This window comes from Zonotrichia albicollis, chromosome 3 (assembly GCF_047830755.1).
Source record: "Zonotrichia albicollis isolate bZonAlb1 chromosome 3, bZonAlb1.hap1, whole genome shotgun sequence".
NCBI classification, from domain to species: domain Eukaryota; kingdom Metazoa; phylum Chordata; class Aves; order Passeriformes; family Passerellidae; genus Zonotrichia; species Zonotrichia albicollis.
In genome coordinates, this window is record NC_133821.1 from 74,886,749 (window position 1) to 74,914,007 (window position 27,259).

Here is a 27,259-nt window from a genome sequence, read left to right on the forward strand (position 1 = left end):
CACTGCCTTTTTTTCTCATGAAACAGGTCCATCACCTTTCACATACTTGAAAGAGAAACTCCAACAAGGAGTGCTTCAGGTTCATTATTTGGCTCAGTTATTTGCCAGATGTAAAGTGAGGCTGTGTTTTGGCTAGCCTGTATGCTCTAATGTAATATTAAACCAACTAAAACATTAAATGCAGTCCAAGTGCAGACCTGCAGTTAAGAGAAGCATTTAACAAAAAAGGAGAATTCCTGAAATTTAATCTTCGGTCTTGAGATTATCTAAATTATACCAGCTAAAAACATAAATTAAAATCAATATACTGTTGAAAATATGACAAAAATCTGCTAGTTTTCAATCTAAATAATCTCCACCAGCACTCACCCTATCTTACTTCCAGGATGGAATTGTAATATCTAGAAGGGCTAGTTGTAAGGGACGCTGACCTCTGCTTCCAATTCTCCTCCTGAGAATTGCAGGCTATCTATCTGCAGACCTGGTTTCAATGTGTCCCATTTTATAATCATATCAAAATATTTATTCCACCAAACATCTTTAAATGGCAACATTGTTGTTTCTGGCAGATAATTCACCAGAGTATCTGGACTATAACTCATCTGCAAAGGCCAATTGGCAGGTTAGCTGCTGGTATGGTTACAGAGTGATTGAAAACTGCATAAAATGAAAAGTATTTGGTAATTGATTATTTTTTCTCCATATGCCAGAAGATAATTTTTGAGGGTTGTTAGCATTTATCTTTGTAACTCCAAAGTCTGCTTGTCAGATTAATTGTTCTCTTCCATTGTTGCCATTGCTATAATTATGAAAATGTAAATGACATGCTTTTATTACTTTATTTATTCCCCTGGTACATAGAATAGCACAAAACACTAGGCATGAAATATGTATTAAAACCTTATAAAACACATGAGAAAGCTAAATTAAAAAAAATAATTGATAGTGTCACCTGGTGACAGATATCTCTGACATAGTCTGCTCTTTTTGGATGATGTGCTTTTAGTATCACCCCCTGCTAAGATTAAAGCAGTAAGATAAATTTGTGGGAATTTTTTTTCTTTTACTGTTTGCAACACTTGCTCCCTTTAGTTCCACAAAAGACCTGTTTTGATCTGCTGTTTTTTTAGGAGGCCTTTCTTGACTTGAATGAGTTTCATATCAGGCCTTGGGTCTGTACCGGATAAAACTCTCCAAGCAGGATTTTTCTGCTATCCATCATAGGCCAATCAGGAGGAACCAGGAAGTTAACTGAATCTTGAGGTGCACAGTTGTGAAAATTACTTCTGTCTTGTGTATATGAGGGATGAAACATTATCCATTTAACTCTTTGGGAACTCTAACTCTCTCAACTATGCTTCAAATAGTAATTGTTTAGTTTCTTGGAGTCACTCTGGGATTATATACATTCTCCACTTGCAACCCATCATTCATGGCCAGTCACCCACTTTTATGTAGCACAACTATGTTCTATTAATTCTGATATCAATTTGAAACCACATCACAGCAAAACAACATAAATTTCTATCTTCATTTCTATCTTAATCTGCATGGATGTTGAAAATAATAAATAGACAAATGAATAGGATGGTAACCAGGAGTTCATCTGTATATGTGCCTAAATAGTTCTGAAAGAAACAGAGAAGAAAGATGCATGAATGGCCTCAACAAAAAGAAAGTAGATTAAAAAATACCTATTGATGTATATGAAATAAATAGGTACAACCTATATAAGCCTAATTCCCCCGCCTGTATTTGTCCTCAACCATATATTTATAAATGATTGTACTGACTGTCAGAACTTAACAAGAGGAATAAAACACTGCAAGCTAATATCTATTTGAAACAATATTGAACCTCTTCTTAGTGCAAAGGAGCAGAAATGTAATGATGTTGACACAGGCATTTTGTTTAAAAGGTGCTTTCAGCAGTTTGAAATTCAGGAAAGAGAAAGCTTAGACCTGTCTGGGTTTGTACCATTTTGCCTGAGAACCTCGGCAGCTAATGAGTGAAGAAAAGCCTTGTGAAAGTTGGGTTGAAATAGAGGTTCATAGCAGAAATAAAATACACAAAAAGTTATTACTTACATTTCAAAGCAGCCATAACAAAAAAGCTTATTAATTATTACAAACATGAATATCCTAATATACCTAAAAGTGTAATCATGTTCAGTCAATTGATACAAACTTTTCTAATTTGACAGCTAACTGCTTGGAAATCAAGCAATAGTAGCTAGAAATTACTCTAGGTTTAAGCAAACATTGTTCACAGTTTAATCCTCCATTTACTGTGGTTATCTCTTATTTGCCTTCCACAGGAAAATGTAGATTGCTCTGTCATTAGTAGCTGTCCTCCTGCTGCCTCCTCAGCCCTTCCCTCCAGTTGCTTCCCTTCAGTGGTGCCAAGCTCAGGGAAACAGACCATTCTTAACTTCCTTGAAGCAGCAATGGGAAAAGCCTTTCAAAAATTTTGCTCTAAATAGGAAATTATTATCTTAATATAAAAATTATTCAGTAAAGAAGGCTTTGATTTCCATTTGGGCTTTTTCTTGACTTAAATATAGAGATGTATCCAGAAGACATTAAAAGACTTTTTGTATATCCCCAAGGCCAAAGAGATACTAGAGTTTGCTGTCTAGACTCCTCATTACTTTTCCTCTCTTGCTTTTCAATGAAGTCCATGTCAGCAATGGGCTGGGAGAAAATCACACCCTTGAATTTTGCCAGGGTACTCTCCCTTGCATCTCAAGAGAGCCTCACTCCTGCTAGATCTCTCTCCCTGCTTGAATCCATACTCCTGGGATCTCAGCTTTCAACTCTGACAAAAAAAAAGCCTCTCCTTCTAAATACCCTACAAAAAGGGAACTTCCTAGACAAGTGTGCTCTTTGTGGGAGTGGTAACTGTGTTCAGCCTTGTAGGGCTTGACCAAAATTCAGGTCACAGTCACTGGGTGTACTCATTAGGCCATTGCTCAAGAGGCATCAACCAGTTTCTTTAGGAAAGGTGCCTACAGCTAGTAGACATCAGAAGAGCCAAATCCAATCCAGAAGAGCTACATGAAAGTTATGAATGTTTTGTTGATAATTCTCAAATGTAGCTAAGCCGGAAATAGTAATTTAACCATCTCAGGTGGGCAGTCTTTCTACTAAACATATACACTTTCCATGAGTTACTTGTGTTGGGGAGCTTTCCTCAGAAAGTAACATGTGCCATCTCAAGTATTTTGATGCATAAGAACATGAAAATGGTCTGACTGGGTCACACCTCAGCTCAGAGTCTTATTATCAAAGAAATCAAGTAGTGTTGACTTTGATAACAAGTTGTTCCCCATCACAAATAGGGAAGTTTGTGATGTCACTGAAGAATATTCGTCCATCATTCAATAATTTGTGCCTCATTGACTTTACTGGTTGTCAGACATACAATTACTCTAACTGTAGGTTTTTTATATGAATTTGTCTAGTTGTCTTTTGAAATCATGTAAACTTTCAGCATCTGAAACAAGCTGTGATAAGGAGATTCAGAGCTTAACTATATATTAACACAGATGGATTAGGGACAGCTTGTTTGAACCTCTCTCCTGGAACTGAATTACACTCTGGGATCTTAAGTGCTATTTACAGTTCTCTCTTGGTCCCTTAAGCTGGTAGTTTTATTCAATCACCTGGTTGAATAAAACCTGAAAGTAAATACCTGCCAGTACCACTGAAAAATTTGCCATCATTATGTTCAAGGTGTTTTTCTGGGGCAACATTGTGGTGTTCTGCTAGGACTAAACAGTTAAAATGGGGCTTCTTATTAGGCCTGTTCACCTCTGCCATTCACAGCCCAACAGGATGAATGAGAAATTTACATATAAAAAAATCCAATCAGACTAAGCTAAGGTTTTAGGACATTAAAATCCAGTTTCCCTTCCTATGGAGAAATAAAAATTCAGTTCAGATCTTGGAGAAGAAGCAGTGAGGAACATTATTAAATATCACACTATATTTTGATAGAGGAATAGATGCAGAATTATTGCTGGGAGCAGTTTAAATCTTTAATTCATATTGAACAATGTGAAAAAAAAGATGGAAAGAAAAAAAACTGATTTATGTTGCAAATATTTTGGTTTTTCTTTTTTTATCTGTGTGCAAACCATCTATTTGTTTGACACAGGTCATTTTCTTGTCATTGTACATGCCATTCCCACTGTGGTATTACAGATAGGCAAAACAGATAAACAGAAGAAGCAAATAAATAGCCTTCAGTGTGATGAATGTGATTTATAATTAACATGGACAGGGGAAAGATTCTAAGATGAGGCTTAGAAAAATTACAAGTCCTGATGTTCAGCTTGATTCTAAATTTGACTGTGGACCTCTGATAAAATAGAATGAGAAAAGTCTTTATAAAGTAAATGATATATTATTACACAAAATAATAGGAACATGCAGTGCTGTAAGTATGAATTAGGCATCCTGTGGTTGACTTCTGCATCATATAAACATACTTGTCAGTCCAAAACTGAAAACAGAGCCAGGAATTCAGTAATCAGTGTCCCCTGTCCAGCTATTAGTGACTCCCAAAATTCCTTGGAATAAAGGACCCATATGGAACTACTCATGCAAGTAAAGGAAACTGGCAGAGCAGCCTATATAGGATAAGTAATATTATATTTGCCAGAAATGGAGAGCATAAATACAAAAAGTACCATTAAAGGTCACTGAATTCAATTAAATTTTTCTATTGTATTTGTTGGCATTGAATCCTGATGGAAAAGGAAGACTTGCTTAATATAATGCATTAAATAAGACATACAAGTACATGATTGTTAATCATGCCACCAGTACACTGCACCTATTGAGTGAAGACCTAAAAGAGAATTTCTGTGATTGGATTTGGAAAATTTTGGGATGGGAAATTTGCTTCTAGAACATTATGGAATTCCAAAGATGCTCCAGTGCTGACAATTCCCCTTGCATAGTGTGGACACATGCTTAGGGAGATGATTGTCTTTCTTACTAGTCTGGTGTGGTTTTCAACTGCAGATTTTGGCATTCTTCACTAAACATGAATCCATAAGGATTAATATCATCAATATAATTTTGTTCCAAATTGATGTTGGTCCAGAAATAACTTCATTCTGATGAAGGACCACTCTTAATTTACTCAGCTGGTCCCTTTCTGTATTAAGTTCTGTGACTTTAACCTAAAGTCCTGAATATCTTTCCAAATTTGTTAATACCGTCTAAGTCAAATTAAGCCCATAAAATGAGCAGTTCTCAGTTCTCTTGTTTATTACATACATATTCTCTTGTTTATTACAGGCAGACAATTTCAGACATTTCTCTTTTTTGTGCTCCTTAGTGCCTTGATTAAGACTGCTCTCAAGACTGACATTTCACTAAAAGTATGTCTCATTGTTACCCATTTTTGCTGCAAATTTAACAATCTTTTGATCAATGCAAAGGGCCAGTGAGACAGAGACTATTCACCCTGTGTATGTATTTCTCTGCTTAGGAGGTGGAACATATTGCCTTCCACAAATGATGGCTTCTGCAAAAGAAATATTTCTCTTTACCATACTCGTCTTACTGGTGCATCTGCCTTTTCACTCCTCTTACGACCAGGGAAAGGCAGCAATGGGAGGTGCAGACCAGCCACAAGGAGATATGATGAAGCTTATTAGTAGGATTCCTAGTAGTGCTACAGCCCAAGGACAGCCCAAAGAATCTGTGGCCATGTACAGAGTTCATTCATCGTTTGAGCTAGCTCACAGGTCTTTCCTGCTCCTGGAGAACCCAGTTGTTAGGATGCCCAACATTCAAGTAATCTACTCCCAGGCAAATAATTCTTTGTTTTTAGAGGTTTAGAAGAGACCATCACCCTCTCTGCGTACTAATGCATTATGATATTTGGGATCAGTGTAAAGCATTTCACACTTTTATAGCACTGACGTGTTATTAAAAGATAATATGTAGCTCCAAAGTTTCCAATTCATGTATGTTGCTATTTTGTGTATATTTTAAAGACTATTCAAAAAACCAATCATATGAATATAATGATTTGTTGATCTCCCAAGAAATTTGGGTTGCTGTGAGAAAAAACATAGGGTATAATTTTAGAATAGAGATTTTTTTTATTTGTAAATGCTTAGCAAATTAAGGATATTTGCAAATGAATTAAATTTGTGAAACATACAGAGCTCTGAGTGTACATTCATTACTCATGAACACAGCATAGAGATCTTTTGAAAATACTATGTTTGGTGCTTAATAACTCATTTTTTAAAGCGTTATTAGGAAATGTAGCAGGCACAAACAGTAATTAATCTACCTTTCTATATGTTTTACATAGACTAAGTTTTTGGTCACAATAATATAACTTATTTTATGACAGAAGCAAAAATAACATTTATTCCCTTTCAATATTTTGCTAAATTGTCTAAATCTGCATTTGATGAATATGGCTAACCAGACTGATATTCATTTAGTGACCCTGAACTAAAGAAAGAAAAAGAAATAAAAAAATTAAATACAGTTTTGTTGCTGTCACAAAATTCCAGTGAAATACTTCTGCTCACCAGCAGGCATGTAATGAAAAAAGTACTCCTGAAATCCTAAACCTAACATTTTCCTGTTGGCCAGCATAAATGTTTTTAATGTAAAATCCGATCCCTTAATAAATTAGAATTTATGTAAAATCTGCAAAATGCTTTTGTAAGCAAGAACTAGTCCTGACAAAAACCTTCTGTGGCTAGGCTTACTTGCATGTCTATTGTTTCCTTGATCAGGAGGAAGATCACTCCAGGAAAGAGCACCTGGCACCTTCAATGTAAAGCAGAAAGTAAGGGAACTGGTAAACTCAAGAAATATTTGCTTTTAAAATTATGTTTTATTTGTGTGTCTCAGCCAGTCACAGCTTGTTTCAAAATGGTTAGCAACAGTATTTTCCAGTGTGTTGGAGGAGACAATGATTTTGCATTTTTTATTCAATGCACAGTCAACCTTGCCTAAGCAAAGAGATTAACTTCAGAAAAACACAGGCACAACTTCTGGGAAAACTCATTGTAGTGCTCTCTTAGGACTTTTTGTGTCTTGCATTAGATAGTGAAGGAAGAGAATTCAGATGCAGCATGTCAATCCTACACTCTAATGGGGACATGCTTTAGTGGTGGAGTTGTCAGTGATAGGTTAATGGATTTACTCAGAGATCTCAGAGTTCTTTCCCAGCTTAAACAATTATGTGATTCTGAGAGTCCTTATCCATAGAAGATGTCTCATCAGCAGCTTTGAATCATCAGAGAAGATTTTGAATAAAGTTTTCTAAAGTTTCTGATGGATGAAGGTGCAGGTGTGTGTTTCAATTGCTTTCAAATCCGGCTCTTAAAAAAAAAATGGACAAAATAATCAAATTATGCACTGAATGTATTTTAACATCAAAAATCTACTGGCAGAAATTAGTTTTGTCTGCCTCTACTGCAAGAACACCACAGCTTACTCAATTATATGCTGGTAAGCAATTGTGTGAACACGAGTAAAAGCCAGGCTAAACCTGAGTGGATAAGCCTCACTGAGCAGAAAATATGTTTCCTGAGAACTAAGGCTGCCCTACATATATTTGCATAGCTTCTGTACATGTATACTTATCTTAAGCCTATTGGGAATATCACTTTCCCAGTGTCTTTCTGTAGAAAGGCAAGCTAGAGGGGATGGAGAGCTGCACCATCCAATGGGGAACATGGTGTAAATAACACTGGTGCAGTCAACCTGCTCAGCAAAGTCACTTAGTGCCTGAGTGCAAAGCCAGCTCTCCTCTTTCAGGGCGGCTCCTGCTCAAGCACTGTGGGGCTTTTGATGCAGGTTCCCCACTCTGGGACTGGCATGAATGTGTGTGGGGTCTGCTCATGTCTGCCCCTTGGTACTGGCATAAACCCCACCAGAGTCAAAGTCCCAAAGAGCCACTGTCCATCCCAAAGAGACACTAGAGTAGCTTTAGGTTTTCTTTACACTGTCTCAGCCATGCAGCACACCTAAAGTCTATGCAGCAAGATGTGCAGTTGGGGGTGAGGGGCAGAAAACCAGAACACTGAATTCTGTGTGATATCCACCAGGCAGATAGAGGATCTGGATAAACTGGCTTCCATCTAATTGCTTCAACTCTATTTCTACATCTGCATCTGCATTCACTTCCTTAATATCTTCTCACACTCCATTCCCAGCTTAAAGTTCAAGATGCTTGATCTGGATATTAAACAGCCTGGGAAATCATTGCAAAAAGTATTTGCAAAAGTAATCAGGCAAGTATTTAGAAAAAAATGTCTCTGCTTCTACTCTCTTCTGTCCATGCAAAGGATTTTACTGTCAGACACTTTCAAACAGAAAAATTAAAGCACAAACTAGTAGTAGTCATTAACATTGTGCAGAATGAGTTCCAAAACAGAAACCTGGATGTAAGTGTAGACCCCAGCCAGTCAGAATGGAAGTGCTCTGTAGGACCTATTTCTTCCACCTTACATAATCAAAACAACTCAAACTTCTCTTTTTGAATACATAATAGTAAGAACACACTAATTGCAGAAATCTGAAGGCCAATAATTATTCAGTATAATTATATGGTAGAATTTCTAAAATCCATTTTAGTATTTGAGAAAGTGTCCACTTGTAGATTTCAAACTGGAAAAGTAGAGGTGTTAAAAAAGACATGGTGCTGCACAAATAGTCTCTTAGCCTTACACATTAGATAATATTCTCTTCTTAAGAAAGGCAAATAGAAACACTCAATAGAATATGCATTTATTGAGCATTCTAGAAAATGGATTCAAATCCATGTTCTTTCTCATACAGGTTATAGGCTTTATGCCAGGTGATTTATTTTCCAGGTAAATAATATATATCCATTTTCATTTTTGCAATAAATTCCACACCAGCTAAACCCCCACTGGTAAGTTTTTTTGTTTGATTTTATTTTGTTGTTTGTTTGTGGTTTTTTGTTTGTTTGTTTGTTTGTTTGTTTGTTTTGTTTTTTTTTTGTGGTGGAAAAAGATTTTGTTAAAAGTTCCCAGTCAGTTCTAATTGTAAATTTGTTTCTGGACAGGGAAAAATGACAGGGAGGAAATATAGCCATATTTATTGGGCAAATCACATGCTATATGCATCCTTCTATTGAAAAAAAACCAGATGTGGAATGATAGGCAGAGACATCAAAAAAATCAGTCTTTGAGTTGGCAGCAGGATATTTATATTATAGTCCTGTCTCTGTCACTGACTGATTCAGGTTTTACTTTCCAATTCTTTGCCTTTTTGAATTCCTTATGTGTCTTGTCCATTTAACTTCCAAAAACTTTGGCAAAAGAGCATTTCCATAAGGTCTGTTGCTGTTCCATAGAACCTGGGACACCGCATGCTATCAATACTGACATATTAGCAACAGCAAACTCAGGGGAATCTCCCAGCTTAGTTCTGAGTAGGCAAAAGTAGGAAGAGACGCTGTAGCAGTGGGAATATGATCTTCTTAGAGCATGTTTTGAAGAACCAATTGTAAGAAAACCAGGCTGAGCTTCTTTCAGCACAACTCTCGGCCTCTCGTTTTAAGTGCAACCCTCCTATTCATCTCCATTGTTCAGGGAGTTCTCTGTCTCTGCAATAATTTAGAGACTTGAAAGAAAAAAGATGGGGTTTTTCTCATCCTCAGGAACTATTCTAGTTAGGGACTGATACTGTTACTGTTTATAACCAAAAGAAATTCTTTGATGTCACAGAGGAATACCAGCATAAGCTAAGTTCAATGAGATAAAATCAGCCTCCAGTGCAAAACATCAAACCTTTGAAACACTGGTAGCTGACAAGTCGGTTGTTGCTGGTAAATTTTTTCCACTTGGCTGTATGGACTTTGAGCATTAGGTCAAATATGCCTCTGAAAACACTGAGTCTGGTGGATGTGATGTTAGTATCAAAGATAGCTGACTCTAGCACTGTGCCCAAAGCATTTATCAATGAAAGTGTTGCATATATTGCTAAGTGCATGATTTATCATCCCTGTTAAAATTATACATGGCATCTTTATAAAATTAGAAACAATAGTTCTGCAGTCATATATTAAGAGGTATGCATGTGTTTTATGAAATGTTTCATGTAGAAAAGGTTTCTACTTTTTCTCAACAACCTTAACAAGGCTGTTGGATTATGACACCTAGTTTTATTTCTTCCTCTGTTTTTCATTTCATTTTAACAATTTAGGAAGATCTTTTTCTAATTTAAGTTACCTTGACTTATTCTTGATTTTGCTAAATTGCTTTTCCCAAATGATTACAAGGAGAGTCTTTTGAATTAATGGAAAAAACCAAACTCACTCCCATTCTGCAGCTACATTAGTATGTTATATGCAATTATTTATGATTCATCCAAAATAGCTTCCCACAGCCCCATAAATCTTACAGAGTCAGAACATTGTGGCATCATCTCTGCTGACATTTTTTACTCTTTTGCTAGGCATTATGCTCCTTGCAGTGGAGAAGAACTGTTCCTACTCAACAAGGACTTACACTGCAAATTCAGGGAACTGTGTCCAGCCAGACAGAAGGAGAGGAGGATTTATTTCTAGCAGGATGAAGCACTTACATTTAAAACTGCAGTTGTCTAAATTCCTGCTTATTTTTTGCCACACCCTGGAAGTGCCTAAGCTCCGGAGGCGCCAGCTTTTCACATTAAAATTCTCCAGACTCCTGAAATTCTGCTGTGGGCATGTCCAGAAATGCCTCTCATGTCATGGCACCCAGTAAACTCACACTCTGGCACCATCAGATCCAATGAACTCAGCTTTCCTGCACCTGCACCCATCTTGCCCAAGGGGCAGAGCCAATGAACATTCCCAAGGCACAGAGAGCTGCTGCTCTGCTAAGCGCAGCGGCAGCTGTTGCTGCTCCTCTCTGCCGCATTCAAGAGCTCTGTGGTCAGAGCTTTTACCCTAGATGTGGGAAAGCTGGGGTTTACACCCTCCTATGCCCGAGGAAATCAAAACCCACGCCCTTGCCACAAGGCCGGGGCTGTTCTGGGTGAAAGTGCTCTCCACCCTGCCCTTTGAAGCTCTTCCATCCTATAGGAGCCAACCACAGCTCCACAACGGCTGTGGAGAACATGAGCGAGCACGAAGCTTTGAGGGGTTATGGCCCTTGTGGGAGGAGGCAAAGGAGGTTTCGATGCCCTTTCCTTCCCCTAAGGAGTTTCTGGGTATTGTGTCCCAGGTCAAATGTATAAACAGTCTTCTTGGAGCACATATGGGAAGGGGTTTCTCCAGTGCTTCTCCATGGAATGATCAGGAGTGTGGCAGCAGTGTGTTTAACCCGATGCCTATGGTTACCTCTCCTCAGTGGACACTGCCACTGGAGCTTCTGAGTGCCACTGCCACTCCTCCTGGCTGGCTCTCACAAGGGCCTCATGAAGGCTGAGTTTCCTCAACAACTCCTCTCCCAAGAGAAGCAAAAGAGCACCACCATCAAGCAATGATCAGTAGTCCAGTGCAGCATTTCTAGTACATAAAACATCCATTATACTCCATGTTCCAATTGCCCTGCAGTCCCACACACTGCCATAGCTGCAGCCACCCCTCTGGAGACCACCAGGTACCCCATATTCCCGCAGCAGCATGGACACTGCTTGTCCTCATTTCCCAAGACCCAGGATCCCTGCCCTTTACAACTTAATGAAGCTATTGTCTGTTTGACAAATTGCTTGAGGAGAGTCTTGAACTGGATTTGTTCTTTCAGGGGTTTTGGAGAACAAGTTGCATATTTCTTTGTAATATGCATCTGTCTCTGTGACAACTCTTCCAGCCCAGGGCTGCCCAGCTCTGCTAGCAACCATTGTTTCCCAGGAAAATTTTCCTGAAGCGGTAGCAGCCTCTGGGACCCCAGCTCACAATGAGCTTTTTGTTTGGCCTTGACTGATGGAAGTCTCCAGTGACTCTCCAGTTTCTAGCAGTGAAAACTTATGTGACACTCAAGTGCCCTTCAGTTTGTGACTATTTTCATGGGGTAGCTTGTATTCCTTGGCCCATAAAGCCAAACTACCACCTCACTTCATAACCTGTGAGTCGTTTGGCTCCCCAAGCACATTGTTCAAAGACTAATTCTTGATCTTCAGTGTGCTTCTTTGACTTCCTTAGAAATATTTCCAGTGAAAGTAAAACTTGCTAAATCAATGTCTGCATATCTAAACAATCCACAGTGCATTTTGCCTCTTTTTTCCACTGTCAAACCCCACATGGGGATACAGGTTTGACAAGAGAGCTGGGGTCTGAGCACTCACAAGTTGTCTGCCAGCTGATTTCTGTAGAGAAATATGTGATTCACAATATATATGTAGCATTGCCAACATTCTCTTCAGAGGCACATTTGGGATGTGCCAAAGCAATGGAAAATTTCATTTAAACAGGTTAACTGACAGACAGAAACAGGTAGGAAAGAAGTCTTCATACTGTCCCCACTGAGACAACTAATTTTTTCAGGGCTGGTGACGGAGCTCGGGTTGGTACTTGAGAGGGCAGGCACTGCACGAACAGGTTTAGGAGAGCGTCCTGTGCAGCTTGCCAGGTGAGGACAAAGGTTGGACCTGGCTGGAAGCAATCATTCATAGCTACCTCAGGAGCTGTTCTGGGTATATTAGTAATGCTAGAGATCCATATCCTCCCCATAAATAACTATGTAACACAGTTTGTAGAATTCATTTTGATTTTGTCTTTTATAAGGGAAATGTTCATCTAATTTTCACTATGAAGAAGCCACAATGCTGTCTCTCCAATTTCAGTATTCTCTAAGTATGATAGTCATACATGTCTTGTTTTTCCTGTAGTTTGCAGAATTCATGACTTTTTTTTCTGTTACACAAGTTGACTACACTATAACCACTTCCAAATGCTTCCCCTGACAAGGATAAATCAGGCTGTGTTGAGCTTGGGGCTGCAATGGCCAGGTTGCTGCCAATATCAAAGCCTGTTTAAAAGTAGCTGAGGGATCTTAGTGCTGCTATACAGATGTTTCACATTTCCAAATTTTCTTTACCAAATTTTTATGCTAGCCTCCTCTATGTGACAGAACTGAAATTTTTCTAAATGCTTAATGCTGCAGAATCAACTTCTGTTAAAATAAGACTGTGTTCTGCATGTCTTCCCCTGAGCTGGCAGGTGCTGCTGGCATATACAGTGAATTGCTGTTTAGTCCTCCTCCAGTGATCCTTTGCACTTCTAGAGCATTTCAGCTCGGGCAATGCTTCTATCAGCTCCAGCAGTCTGCTGCTCCTCTTGCTTTAGCCCTAATGCCCTGTGTTGTTGAGTAACCTCTCAGAGCTGAGGACCATGACCAGCCTCTTTCCAGATGTCCAGACCTGCACAGCACTGTCCTTGCAGGACCCATTGAGGGGGAGAGCATGGCCTGAAAAAGCCCAGGCCTGAAATGAAGCATGAAGTTTTTGCAACTGTACTCCTTTATACACTACTCAGCTGGGCTTTTATTATTTTTATGCACCAAAAACCTGCACACTTCAAGTTAGAGGGCCTTGCTGATACCTAGAGATGATACGAAAAGCAGTAAATGACTTTTTCAGTTGAAAGAGAAATCTCCCCACAAAGAAAGCACTGAAGAGCCCATTGTTTTCAACTGTTTCTACTGCCTAGAAAACATTTTTTGATATCATATTCTGGGCTGCTTAGAAAGCAGTACGGCCAGCAGGTTGAGGGAGGTGATCTACCCTTTCTACTCTGCTTGTGTGATCCTACCTGGAGCAGTCCACTCAGTTCTGGAGCTTCTAACACAGAAAGGATGTGGATCTACTGGAGCAAGTCCAGAGGAGGAACATGAAGATGATCAGAGGGCTGGAACACCTCTCCTATGGAGACAGGTTGAGAGGGTTGGGAATGTTCAGTCTGGAGAAGAGAAATTTCTGGGGAAATTTTATTGCAGTCCTTCAGTACTTTAGGAGGGCTTATAAGAAACCTAGGGAGAAACTTTTTTACCAAAAATCACCTTTTTTTACCAAGTCTATACTTAGAGGACAAGAGATAGGGTTAAGCAGGAAGAGGGAAGTTTACAATGAACATAGGGAAGAAATTCTGTACTATGAGGGTGGCAAGACACTGAAACAGGCAGCGCAGAGAAGCTGGTGATGCCCCATCCCTGAAAATGCTCAAGATCAGGTTGGACGGGATTTTGAGCAACCTGGTCTGGTGAAAGATGTCCCTGCCCATGGCTGGTTGGAACTAGAAGATCTTTAAAGGTCCCTTCCAGTCCAAACTATTATGTGATTCCAAGTTTCTTTCATTCTCTAAAGAAAATGAGCTAGCTGCACTGATGGGAAAGTGATGCTTCATAAGGCTTCAGACTAGGTTTGTTGTTATTCTATTTGTTTGACATTAAATAGCTCTTATAAAACTCATTCACAATCTAGCTGTGATAGTGGCAGATTAAAATCACTCCCCCCTTTCTTCATGTAGGGTTACAGACCGACTGATTTCTGTAATATCCTTCATAATTTCACACCCTGAGAAGTGGAATTTGATGATTAAGGTTGGAAAAGACCTCTCAGATCATCAAGTGCAATATCTGGAAGCTTTGTGTAGAACTAAATGGAAGGACTGCATGAATGTTAGATCATACAGAGATGAGATATTGCATGCCTTTAGTTTTGGGAGACACTGTATTAGCATGAGAAAGAACACATCAGCAATGACATCTGAAAAAAAAACTCCAAAACTTCAGCTAAGGAATGACCATTTTGCTTTTCAAAATAATTCAATTTTCATGACATTTCCATCAGAAATTACTCTATCTGATCCTTTCAACAGAGCTGTTTTCCCTTCAGAACACTGTAGAACATGTGTTACCTGAAACAGCAGTGCATATTTTGGTGCAGGAACTTAAGCAAGCAAAAGCCAACAAACCTATTAAGGTGAGATGGCTTAAATCAGTTTAGAATACAAACAACCTGTTGTATAAAAGTATTCTTGGTAACAGATAAAGTGACAAAAATGTGGCCTTCTTTTACAAATGAATTAACCTATGATAACTATTAATGAAGGCAGAAGGATCTTCAGACACAGGTAAAAATATACAGCAGCTTTAGAGTATGATGTAAGTTTTACACAATGACCTGTCCTGGTATGATTGATTTTTGACTTTTTTCAGTGCAGCAGACTCAGACCTTGTATGCATGCTGCACATAAAAGATGAAGCATTTTGTGCCTACTTTCACAAAAGATATATTTGCAGGAGAAGACTGAATTTGCGAATTGTCCCTGTTTTGTCCTGCAAGAATTCACAAGTATTTTAAAAATAAGTTCTGTTTAAGTGTCATCTTTAATCCCAGCTTCTTTCCCAGGGCACAAATAAAGGTTATCTCCAGGAAAGCACAGGTTGCCAGCTTAGGTCCTGCAGGGAAATCTTTACCACCATATATCTTCAGAGGAGAGTCAGGTACTTCCTTATGAAATCCAAAACTATTGACATGCAAAGCTTGGACCTGCCTGAGATCAGTAGGCTCAGCAGGCAGCTGCTGAATCCTACTTTTAGGGAGCAGTAAGGTCAGGGTAAGAGACCTGCAGGAGGCCATTTCTGTCATTGCTGCTCTCCCAGCCTGGACAAAGGCAGGAGGTGAAACTCCTTCAAAAAAACCAAACAGTTCTCCTTGCAACTGTCTTTAAGAAAAAACTGCTCATCACACTGATTTCTTACTTGTTGGGGTTTTTTTGGCTTGGATGATTTTTTGCGGGGGGTTTGGGGGGGTGGGGGGGGAGCTGTTTTGGGTTTTTTGCCCAAATATACAATCCCAAAGGTAAAAGAAAGTAATTAATTTCCCTTCTTAGCCTGAGGGGTTCCAACCCACGACCCTCAAAAGAGCAGCCTGCATATCAGCGTATGAGATAGGAATAAAACTTTCCACCCACCTTCCCCACTGAAAATGAGCTGCAGCACAGCAAAAAATTCAGAAGGCACTGACTTGGACCTGCTTGTTCCTGTCAAGACTGGGGCAGCTCTGGACATGTATGGAGAAAATCTGCGCTCTGCTTTGTAGAAGTACAGCCCCAGGGGTGCAGGAGAGGGTGAAATTAAAAGTGGTGTTTAAAGGGGGAAAGTTCATCCAGGATTTTGCTGCTGGAAGGATCACAACTCCATATTTTCATGCTTGCTCTGGATGGTGCTCCCACAGTTCTCATCTGCAGTGCTAGCACTTGAGCTCTGAGATGCCCAGCCTTGCACTGTGATACAGTGTCAGCAGAAAGGATCTGCTCACTCTACTCTTTGCCCCTCTGCCCAGTCTTTGCCTTTGTGACCTGTCTTTGAGAACGGGTTCCCCCCTTACTATCTCTCTTCTACCTTTGGACCATGTTATATCTTCGTGGTGATATATAATGTGAATAATAAAGTAAAATTCAGGCCCTGCTTGTGCTGGTGAGATCAGTGAAGCTGAATCTATTTGCAGCAGCTGAGAAACTGCACAAAAGTATTTGTTTTCCTTCTTTGCTTGGGAAAACTGAACCCTTCATTTTCTGTTGCATGAAAAGGCACCACATAATGATTATTTTGGTGGATCATTTCCCATCCGTTCTCAGTTGCCCTTTTTTTTCTGAGTTTATGCTGAAGTCTGGACAAATTCTTTTTAAATTGCTATATTTGCCTGTGAACTGCATCCTGACAAAAAGAGGGAAAAAACTCCATGAATTTTTATTTAACAGAAGATTTCTCAGGTATGTCTTGAAAATGAATAGGAATGGATTCCAGGACCATCAAAGTGGTGTGACTGTGTAAACTTACATAGGATATTTCATCAGACTTTGATAGCTTTTTATTTTTAACCTGATATCTAAATGAAACTACAATAAATACAAGATGATGAATTTTTTTCACTGTCTGTATCCCTGAGAAACAGAGGCACGTGTGTTGAAATAAATTAGTTTCTAGCTTTGCTTTGTGTGTCAGAAAGGCTGCATTACTTCTACTGCACACAGTATATTAGAAGCCTAATTAGTCTTTGTCCAGCACAATTATTCAGAAATCTATCCCTGCTCATAAAGTACTTAAGTGAGTGCTTCTACAAACCTAAATAAATTCTGCCTTAGTTTTAAAGCAAGAGGCCATATTTCCCAGAAAATGATGTGGTAAGATCTCAAACCTAGTTTATACTTCTTTAGAACCTCTAAATCATGTCACAGTAAAATATCAGATCCAGCAACCCAGAGGCCTGAACAGCCTGCCCTATTTACATAGACTGAGTGATAGTGCTGATATTTTAATCACTCCTAAAATTTGTCTTAGCAGATATCCTAATACTCATTATTTTTGCAGTCACTTATGGCTACTGTTTATCCTAGAATTTGAAATCCACTTTCTAAACAGTCCAGGCACACAAAATTTCAGTTCTTTTCTCCTCTTTCCACCATCCCCTTTCTTTCATCCCCTGAATATTTAATGCATTTGCAAGAATGAAATGTTTGGAGTATACCAGAAGCTTAACCAGAAACATTAATAATGCAGAAGATCCCAAACTCTTTCATAAATAGACCTTTCCCTATGAAATTCATTTTTATCAGAGTTTGTGATGAAAATTTACATATGGCTAACCTGCATTATCCAGGAATCCCTTTCAATATTTAAGCTAACACAGCCTTTAACAAATATGTTTAAACATTGAAATCTCCTGTTGGCTGCCAGATGCATAAACCTCTACTACACTGCAAACACAAACTGCCCTTTTGCACTTTTTTGTCCCTGTCATGCCATCTAAAAAGAAAAGGCCACTAACTGAAGGAGGTATTGCAGAACATCAGGAAAATTACCAAGTCTAAACAACTGAGAAAAATAAATATTACAACGAATTTTTGCCCATAAAATCAGTCTCCCAGGAGATTTACTTGTATTTTAATTGCTGACAGGAATGTTTGAATGCAATAAAAGTTTCTGGGTTGAACAAGAGTAATTAATGAAGAGTTTGATGTTGGGATCTTGAAGTAAATTCTACCTTGATTTTACTATTGACTGGTTTTACAGGGAGAGTTTGACCACAGCTGTGCCCTTCAGAATCATTTTGCAGATCTGTTATGTAAAATATTGTTCTGAGATGAAAGGTAGACAATGTGACTCACATGATGAGAAAAACACCTCAAAAAAAAAAACAAAAAAAAACTTACATGAAGCTCCACTGGAATTTTGAAAGCACCAAACTTGTGTCAGATGAACCAGGGAGAACTTTTCGGTCTAAATACTACAGAGCATACAAAGTCTTATGACGCATTTTCTCCACTCATATGTTTATCTGATGGGTCCAGTTCTAAACTTAAAAACATGAACTTTCTTCTGGCTTTATTTTTATGTATTTATTTTACATTTAAAACTGATCCCAGCTTCTTCAGCTTCTTGTTCTATAGGGGTTCTTGTCAAATCTTCACATCAACATAGTTTCCCTGTTGTGTGTGGGGTAAGATTGTGACATTTGTAAACTATAATCAAATGTGATTTTTTAAACTTAAAACAATGCACTGTTTTTAAACAGGACGTTTTCATGAAGCTATGAATAACTCTGCCTCACACAGATTTTGAAAGAATATGTATCATTATCTCCATCAAAGGTCAACCACAGATTATAACCCTCTTTTTACTCGTTATGAAGAATGCCTTTTCTGTGGGCAATGATAAGATGTAGTAAGATATGTGTGAGAACAGAATCTTAGGCAGAATACATCATTTGTGTCCAAGGTCTTTCTATTGTTTTGTGATGTGTTAGTTGGCCAATACTGAAAAAGTACACTTCAAATTTGTTCATTTCTACTCTTTTCCTTTCAAAGGTGTCTGGGGGGGCATTATGCATTAATTAAAGCTGATGGATGCTGATCCTTAGTTTCTGTGACTCCCAAGGCACTCAGAAAACAATCACCAAGTGAGGGCTGTTACAAGAAGTACTGATTGAAAAACAGTCCAAGACAAGAAAATCTGAGAACCAACCACATCAATTTGGGATCTGCAGGACTCAGTTAGAGAACAAGATTGCTGAAACACTTGTAGGTTTAGAATCCAAAGATAACTTGTAGCATTTCTAGAGAAAGAGAACCATTTCTAGGCTGGACACATTCTGCAGAACAGAACCAAAACCACATGGCAAAAAATTGGAACATGCTGTGATTTGCTCCCATCGTAGCAAAGAACAGTGGAAAGCTCCAAGGAACAATCAGGCCAGACTGGAGCAGGGTGAGCTGGAGGAGACATTAACTGAAGTGCTCTGTGACCAGACCTTAGCTCATCGCACGTAATGGCCAAGTGTTGCCTCAGACAGCCTAACTCCCACTTTGTATTTTGTAACTTCTTCCTGCAGGGCTGCGAGATGAAGCTTACCTCCAGGAGCACATGCAACTGTGGAGCTGTGGAAAAAGAGAGTGCAGGAGCATTTTAGTTGGGTCTGCAGAAGGAGAGGTCCACAAACACATGCCTTATGTTTCAGACCACACAGGAGAGACTCACTCTCTAGGTGGGAAGCAGAGAGGAATGTACAGTTCTCAGACAGGCAGAGCTCACCAGAACAATACGGGAAATCTCACCAAAAAAAAAAGAAAAAAAAATTTCACTGGATTAGCACCAACAACAGTATTATGCAGTAGCCACTTAGCATTGTAGACAAAAGCTAGGGTCCTGCTGCAGAACATGGCTTGGCAGAGACTTTGATTTCCTGGCTTGAAAATAAAGCCTCAGTTTGCCCTCTTTGCTTCTTTTCTCCTGCTTCATTATATTATGCAATTCCAGTACTATTATTTATTGATTGATTGCCCTGCAAGAAAGGATCCCAGCACAGAGGAGAAAACACTTCTTAGTATTGAGCTTTTCTATAGGTGTATGGAGGTATTTGGAGAGGGAAGGATGGCACTGTCTCCACCCACACTGACATTAGCAAGACTGATGGTTCTTCTCCCACTAGGAAGAATCACATTTGTTTAAAAGTAGGGAAAAACCATAACTTATCGTTGGCTTGAGAGATGCTGAGCCAGTAACAATGCCATGCCATGACTGATTTGTTTGTTCTATTGCAGCCTATGCAATATCAATGACTTGAGAACATCCAGATGAAAGGAGGAAGATTAAGTAATACTGATTGGATTTCTCCACACCTTCTTTTTTTTTTCTCTCTCCAAAAAAAAACATTCTCTTTGGAATAGGACACATTTGGCAAATTATACGAAAGGGGATACATTTTCCAGGTAAAGTGGATGTTCTTGTAGTTAAAGAATGAGATTGGTAATAGGGGTTTTCTGTTCAGTTCTCAGACATTTGTGACATCAGGCCATATTCAGCTCTGGCTATCGCAGCAGCTCCCACTAGCTTCAGGGAGAGTTGTATCTGTTTAAGCCAGGTGTGCTCTTTCTGTTTGAGAATGACACAGATACTAATCAGTGACTTTGACAACTGTGTTTGTTAAGATAATGTTTACTCACATCTCTAAGCATTCTCAGGTGCTGCTGGAACACCTAACAGTTTTATCGTTTACCATTGAATTATAACCAGCAGCCCAAAAGACCCAGATATTTCATTGTTCTGTTTTCTTAGAGGTCTGTGCTATCATTCATTACAAAAATGCATTTGTCCCTTGTGTCTGAGTTCCTTCTCCACTAAAGCTAGCAGGGCACTAGGGAGACTTTGTTCCTCTAGCCTCAAAAAAAGAAGGATTATATATGTTCACAGGTAAAGAACAATTTTTGGGAACTGCAGGCAGCTCAACTCATCTGTCTTCATGCTGATTTAGGCCTGGCTGGCTGTGGATCACCACCATGAGCAGCAGCTCAGGCTTTTCAATACATCCATTTTCATCAGAGCTTAGTTTAAAGACAAGGAATTTGTGCTATTATTACATTTCATTCTAATCTCCTTCAGAGTGCAAAAACAGTCTAGTTTCATCACATTTCCTTTATAATATTACTTCTTTTATGACTATAGTGAATTGATCTGTAGGTGTGTATGCATGTGTAAGTGAAGGCTGTCCAGTCTGAGGGTAACAGTGCCAATAAGGCCCTGGATTCCACACTTTTTAGGTATCAAGATAGCCTGCTATCCCAAGCTATTCCTGAGCTGATGGTATGTAGCTTTTTGTTCTCTCAATACCTCTGCCACTTTTACAATAGTTTCAGAGAACTGAGTCAAGCTCACCCTGCACCAGGTAATCCATTAATGGGGGACAAAAATAGATTGAAGTTCCTCAGTGCTCACTTTGAGATGCTTCTACTGTCGTTCTCCAGCCTTCAATCAAACTGCTTGATTTTGTGGAGAATACAGATTACCATCTGAGGGCAGCTCTGCTAACACTTTCCATTACATGACGCTGAGGAGAAAATTGCAAACCCCATGAAACAGAAAACAAAAAACAAAGCCATCCTACAAATCTGTGTTCAAGGACTTTGATTTGTTTACTCCAGTCTTCAAAGCATTATCTTGGTAGGAAAGTGAAAATTCAATAATATGGACAAGGTCGTGGGAAACATAAGTCTTATTTTGGAGGCACTCACTCAACACAATCATTTAAGAACTACTCTTATTCAGCAAAACACTTGTGTTTACCTATTCTTATCATACTCTTAAGCAAGCAGGCTGGGAAAAACATCCATGCCACAGAAAATTCCACTGAAGTTAGCAGTCATGCATGAGTATTTCTGAACTGATCTGAACTCAGAAATAGACATTTTAATCCTATAGCAATTTCTTGAACGTACCATTAAAATTTTGTGTGTATCCATTCACTTGAAAGAGACTCAGCCATCCTCATACTGAACAGAATAAGAAAACAGACTATATTAACAAGGAATTCTAATTTTCTTAGTACACTGTGTGTTGAGACCAAGTTCCTGCCTAGAGCAGGTCATATTTTTGGAGCATTACTGAGTTTCTGGCCAAACACAGGTAATCTTAGAGTTAGCAAGCCTTCCCTGGGGTGGCAGGTTTGGCTGATCTCTGATCAACAGCTCTGAGGTCACCTTAGGAATCATGACAGCTGGGCTGTACAACCTATCAGCACATCCCCTATCTATGAGAGCAGGAAAGAGGGGTTTTGAAAAGGAGATCTCATTAACAAATCAGTCTCCCATACCTTACCTATAGCCTTTTCTCCAGTTAATCACTCCAGATGAAAACTTCATAAAGTATACGTCTTCAAGAAATAATTCAAGAAATAAAATAGAAACAGATAAAGCATTTCAAATGAATCCCATAAAAAATACATAGATCAGTGAACACAAAAACTGATACCAGCCTCTTCTTTAGATAGATCCCATTAAACCTTTGCAGACTGCTTCCTTAAGAGCACTAAACCCTCTGCAAACAGAACTCATTTGGAAACTAGTTAACCAGTTTATCTACTGCTTAAAAGACATTAAACAAAGAGTGACAATGACAGCCTTGTGTACTGATTGAAAATGCAGCCTTGTCTACAAACTGCAATCAATTTTCTTTGGCAACAAGGAACCCACCTTTCTCAGTCCTTTCCATTCCCACCCAGGGTGAGAGAAGGCATGGATGTCTGCTTGTGTTGCTCTTAGCTTCTTACTGCTTGTGTGAGATTGCCTCTGCAACTCCACAGACTCCTTCACTCCAGAAAAAAAGTCCAGACGGAAAATCTATTGAAAAATAGTGAGTTTTGTGCTTTTTAATACTTTTGCCTTATTTTGAATTTAATTTTTAACAGCTCCCTCTGAATATAGAACACAACACTAAGTGTGTAAATATCAGAGTCCTTAGTTGTTTTACCCTCATCAAGACTGGTGTCAGTAACACAAAACTGATGAAGTAACACACATCATTAGCCATAAGTCCCAGGGGGCTCTGGGTGAGAATCTGCAGTATCACCCTCCTGCCCCTTGCACAAGTCCCACTCGCTGCAAGTGCAATGTCATAGCAATGCAGCTGTCTTGCCACTGCCAGTACTTGCATAACAGATGCTCATTAAAGGGAGGCTGAAGGACATCACTATAGAAACAGTTAATTAGGGAACATCAGCCTTAGTTTAGGATAACCACTCTGGCCAGAGGCTTATAAACACTTGGATACCAAAACCACTAATGGAGTAGGTAAATTTATCGACTTTGCTTGTCATTTTCATTACTTTTTCACTCTGAAGATTCTTATCCTAACGGAAGCTCAGCAATTTCCAAATATTAAAAAAATACTTAAAACACTGGAAAGACAATACCAGATCCTCCGCCAAGCTAATCTGCCACTCCAAGAGAAATGGTGCAACACATAAGGCAGCATAAAGCAAGTAAAGTCACAAAAAGTCCTGCAGCTGCACGAGTTTGAATTAGATCATCATAAACCCAGCGTGTGACCCCATGAGGCCACCTCACAGCGCTTCCAGCAAACCAGGCATGTTCAAGTGCTTTGACTAGTTTAATTGCTCTGCCCAAGAGGGTTTATGTAATGCCTTAGACAACAGCATGACAGACTGATCAAAAGCAGAGTAGCTTTCTATTCCTCACCATGAATTTTCATATCAGGGGTGAATTATGTCATTTATAGCACACCAGGAGAGTTCCAGCACATGATAACATCTCTCCTAAGTCCAGATCAAATACTATGAGGGCACATAAAATTTGAGAAGGTATATTAAACTCCAGGCAGCGCACAAACACTTGCAGATACACAAAATGATTTGTTATCATTTGCATTTGGTTGTTCAGTACAATACTTTGCTCTGAATTTATGTTATCACCATCATAACAGAGCAGCTCAGCTGGTCCATGAAAAATTCATTCCACAGAAAAGTTCGGTTCAGCGAATACATTAATTCATTAGAGCTGAAGATCTCTGTGAAACTGAATTACTTCAGTGGGGCCATTAAGTTTAACCCGTGTATTTTACAATATCTGTAATCACAATGGTGCCCATTTTACATTTCCATGGTCCAAGAAAGAGTTGGTATTGTTATGTAAAAAGTCTCCCAAATTGGGCTTTGAATTTCATAGCAATAACATGCTCTCCAAAAATCTCTATTTAATTTTCTAGCGAATATTTTCCAGCAATCTGAAAAGATTCATGCCCATCTTCTATGATCCATCAATGTGTTTTGTCTATCAGATCAACAGTTTGTTTAGTCTTGAAAGGAGGTGAAATAAATGCATAGTAATGCAAAAATACAAAGGTCATAAATAGAGGGTAATATATTTGCAAAAATGTACAAAACAGACTACTAGTTTGTAACCAAAAACAATATCATAAGAAAGGTTTTTTTTAATAGATAAGCTCTTATAAATTTTTGCCTGAGTTTTTTGTATTGGTTAAATTCTAAAATTAACTTTCAAAATAAAATGTTATGTTAAAATATTGTGTATCTTAATCTGTTCTCATTAAGATTTTATTCTTAAGATTTATTGTTATTATTTAAATATATGCATATTGCCGTAAGAGAGCAGAGCCATAGGAATTCCAAACAAATTATATTTCTGAGTAGAGGGTTCTTTGCTCTAGTTTATATTTCTCTAGCTTTTAATGTAAATATACTGCAATAAAAATCATAAGAAAACTTGGCATTCAAACTTTCCTTAAGTAGTTGAAAAATTCTTAGCTTGAAATTGTCATTTATCTGCCATTTCTGAAAGGCTATTATATCCATAATGTAAACCACAATGTTAAAAACAAAGGCATTAAACATTTATAACAGAATATGCAATCTCCCTTTACATTAATCATAGCATTCATGTGTGTGTTTTATGCCATAATTCTTTTCAGCTTTGCTTATATTTATCTTAATTGCATCTATTATTTTTTAAAATTACTCCACTGTACTTGCTTTTCTTTTTAATTTTTCTTCAGCATTGTGTTGCATGGTTGCTTTGAGTCATTTTAAATGCAGGTTCTTTCTTCTAAAAGAATATTTGAATGACTCCTCTTAAAGGAAACCCCTAAAATGTGCAATTCTAACAAGCTTGTACTTTTTCAGTCCGCAGTTTTCTGCTATTCTGATCATTTAAAGAAATACAAAAAGCAGGCAGAAAGCAGATATTTTCTTTTAATGTTTTCCTAACTGGTTACAAGTGACTCCAGCTTTCATGCTCACACAAGGCACTGGCCACAGCAGGGAGGATACCAGTGGAAAAGGTGTTTTTGAAATATATATGCTTTTGTGTGGGAGAGAATTGAGATAAGGAGCACCAAACACCTTCCATGAGGCAGCCGCCTGACGGCCCAGGTGTGACTTCAGCAGTGCCTGGCTTGGCCAAACTCAGTGCTATGAAGGTATTCTTAACATACTGACAGTCACAGTTGCTGCACTGCAGATAGAGTGCTACTTGCTCCCTAACATTTGTTTGACCTTTCTGGAGGCTCTGTACAAACCAAGTCTTCCACACCTTTTCCTCCCCACCTCTGTAGTCTGCTTTCATTAACTCCTCCACCCCAGCCTTCACACCCAGCATTATCCTTCCCACCAAACTCAGAGGTAAATTATTCAGTTATTTTAAGGGCCAAACCTATGTTCTCTACCCTGGCTTACTAATAACTGCCACATGTTTAATGAGAAGCCTCTCCTTTCCTTGTTCTTTATATACCTGAAAAAAAAAAAATTGCTATTGTTCTGGTTTTCTTTGCAAATTTGTACTTCTCTTAGCATCTAACAGCATCCACTTTTCTACCAAGCCAATGTTTGACATTTTTCAGCCTTCAAAGCATCGAATCTTTTTACTGATGAAACCTTTTTTCACTCTTATCTCTAAATCTGTGTTTGAATCCAGTTAGGAACATTTCTCTGTAAGCCTTTTCAAGTGGACTAATGAATTGACATAGTTCTTGTTCCATCTGATATAAAGAAATTTCATCCAGCACCCACATTGAAGTCTTCGAACTCTTCAGTTCTGCTTATACCTTTGAAAACCCACATCTTCACAAAATAGGGCTAATTAGGAGCTTCCACACATGAATAAAATTATGAACAATTTTCATGTAAACTACCACATCACATAAATTGCTACTTGTTTGTCATATTTCTTACCCTTGGTTTTTTAGTTTTATGAATTTTTTTCCTGTCATGCCACAAATGAAAAGTGTCCAATCAGGCAGTAATGAGTCCTTTCTTGACAATTTTTTACAGCTCAAATCTTATCTATAGTTCCTTTTAATAAGCAGCCTTCTTTAAAAATGGTCCAAAGATGGTTTTTTAATTGGCTTCTGTCATTAAAGAAACCCTCATTATCTTCAAGTCCTTTACAATTCTGGTTTTTTTCTACAATAAGTAAAATATAAAACTTTCATGCCCTGTTTAATCTCTGACTGTTTTGCTGCTTCTTCAAAGCTTTTTTCCCTTTTTGTTCATTATCCTAAGTATGAAATCTTCTATTTGCCCAGTGCTTCCACACCAAACCACTATCCCAAGCAATGCCATTTTTAGCTCATACTCACATCTGAGGATTTCCTGTACAGTTCAAATTGCTGTTTGAAACTTTTTCCAGAACTGCAAATATATATTGAAACCATCACCAGTGCCTTTGTTTTCTAGTAATTTTATTGGCAGTAAGACTAGATCATTAGGATACTTAGGAAAAGGGGCCTGGAAAAGGATAGAAGATGAGTCGCCTTATTTAATGAGCACATTGTGGCTCTCTAAAAAATCACTACTAAAGGGGATTACTTATCTTATTTTCTTAAAGCAGCCTTCTTTCAAACCAAGAGATTGGACCTGGGGCTTTTGAGGCCTGAAAACTGAGTCCAAGTAGCAACCAAATACATAAATGCCTAACTAATCTTTATAGTTGAGGAAAACATTGCAGATATATTTTGCAGTGCTTTTCCAACAATGAAGGATGAATTTTACTAAGTTTAACAATTATACCTATATTTGAGAAAAAGTAAAGGCAGAAGAAAAAAATTGGTTTATTTTGCTTTATTTTCTTCAAGAAATCATTCATATGCTTCAAAAATTTTCTACAGGATAGCAAGACGATCAAGAAGATAGAAGAGCCCAAATTCTAACCCAAATCATTTGAGTATAGTCTCCTTTCTTAATCCAACTGGCCATCAGACAGTGAAACTTGAACTAGGGGTTTTGGGACTAGGCCAAACACCAATAAGTTCCGCAGTTTCATAATTCCAAAGCAATCCTTATGATTTCCCATGAAGTCCAACCTTATATATGGTAACGATAATTCTCATTTTCTGTCCTAACCACAAACTTAGAGTGTGACTCACCAAGTATGGTCTTTCCTGACTTCTGGTTAGGTTGGGTTTTTTTTCATCTTTGTGCCATAGTGGTAAAATGCCAACTGCACTTTCTGC